General features: G+C 42.6%; 1 pseudogene; it reads right to left on the bottom strand.

Moving 5' to 3' along the window:
• Positions 1-353: 353 nt before the first annotated feature.
• LOC126764172 (uncharacterized) lies at positions 354-1,351 on the bottom strand (annotated as a pseudogene).
• Between the last annotated feature and the right edge of the window lie 527 nt (positions 1,352-1,878).

The raw sequence follows: 1,878 nt of genomic DNA on the forward strand, positions 1-1,878 counted from the left end.
ATTTCTTTTATGTACTTATATTTTCACGTCACTTTCTGTTTTCAGTGATTCTGGGATTTGTTTCTTTTTTTTCACTGTAACTTTGTTCTTTAATTTGTTCACTTTAACTTTGTTCAATTTATATTTAATTTTTGTTGCTTAGGTGCCTTTCGGAAAGGCTCAAAGGACCATTTAGTAACGTATGTCACTAGTACACTTACTTGTTATAGTATACTTATGAGATGGGAAATAAAACGCACTGATTTCCACACACTTTATAAAATATTTATTTCACTGTATTATTTCACAATATGATTTGATTTTATGGTAGACAACACGGTGTATATAACGAAAGTCCAATGTTGGACTGTTGGCGAGCTCGGTGCTTCACGTCACTTGGCGGGTTTAATAAAAAATAAATTGCGGTGATGATTGCCGTTAAAAAATGAAAAAAAAAAAACAATATCGCGGACGACTGCCTTGCTTCACGGATGAAAATGGTAAGAGACCGATCCCGGTCGGATCAATGCCTTTTGAAGGTTTGGGTGGTGAATAGTTGCTGATTACGAGTCGTCTCGTTGGTAATCGTGTGGTTGTTGTGTTGTAGTGTTGTAGTAATGAGCGCTCTTAAGTATTGTGTTTGATGTGTGCGTGCTTAGTACAGCGCTCAACCCTGTTGAGCTACGTTGTTGCTGGCGATGAGCGTGGCGTGGCGGAGATGGCCGTGAACGCATTGTGGTTGATTGGCTGCTTCGTCGTCGCCGGATAGAATCGCTGCGTGGTCTGGTACGCGTGTTGGTGCGATTTTCCGAAGTATTGGCTCGGCGGGGAAATCGATGAAATAGAGTGTGATGCGGCCTCTGACAATATTGACAGGCGCCGTCGGCCCAGCACTCTATGGTGACGTGGTCATCTGCCAGGCAGGTCATGCAATGCCCGTGGGCTCTTGCAACTTGTTGACGTTGAGCGGGCTTCATGCTCTTAAAAATGGTTCATCGTTTGAGGGCGTGTGGGCGATGGCAAAGGTTGCAACATGGAGGCCCCTGTGGCTCCAATAGCTGCTCTTCTCTCATCTCCCTGATTGCTGCGGGGATGACGGTGGGCGCACAAAAGTGGTCCTTGGGTGCAATGGGTGCAGCCGACGCTGGTGCAGCGATTTCGGACCTTACGGTGTTGGAGGTGGTTTGGGTCTCCTCTACGTCCATTTCTATGGGAATATAAAATTGCATTAAATTGATTTTATTTAAGTATAATGTTAGAATGTAGTTGTTGTAGCTACATATCTATACCTATATGTGACCTGGTCTACGGAAAGGGGGCTTAGGTGTCAAAAAATCAATTTTCACTTTTTAGTTGATTCGGATGTTGTTTATTTTTAACAGCTGTTTCCCAGAAAACTAGTTTTCGCACGTTAGCTCCTTTTCGTAGACCAGGTCACGTATATGTATAATTGGTTGATCTTCAACGCGCTTGTATGAGTTTATTTTTATATACGGATTTTAAAGCGGGTTAATTTCGAATTAGCGGAACTGATTTATTATTTTTTTCGATTAATTTAGCGAGTTATTTTGCGGTTTTGGTTGAAGTTGTTCTTCGCTGTTTGGAAGAAAACACAGTTTAGTGACTGGTCGAGTTAATATGCCGGTTTGTGTTCGAACATCGACTACTCTTATGTGACCATCTGACCCTCGATGAACCTTTTCAATGCGGCCTAGCCGTCATTCTGTTGGAGGAAGGCATTCGTCCTGTATGATGACGCATTCTCCTGCATTGGCTTCCTTCTGGGCCGTTTTCCATCGATATCTCTTATGAAGATCCTTGAGATAGTCTTCCTTCCATCTGTGGCTGAATTCGTGATGGAGAATCGTGATTTTATCCCATCGATTTATTAAAGTGAGT

Source organism: Bactrocera neohumeralis, unplaced genomic scaffold (assembly GCF_024586455.1).
Source record: "Bactrocera neohumeralis isolate Rockhampton unplaced genomic scaffold, APGP_CSIRO_Bneo_wtdbg2-racon-allhic-juicebox.fasta_v2 cluster09, whole genome shotgun sequence".
Lineage (NCBI taxonomy): Eukaryota > Metazoa > Arthropoda > Insecta > Diptera > Tephritidae > Bactrocera > Bactrocera neohumeralis.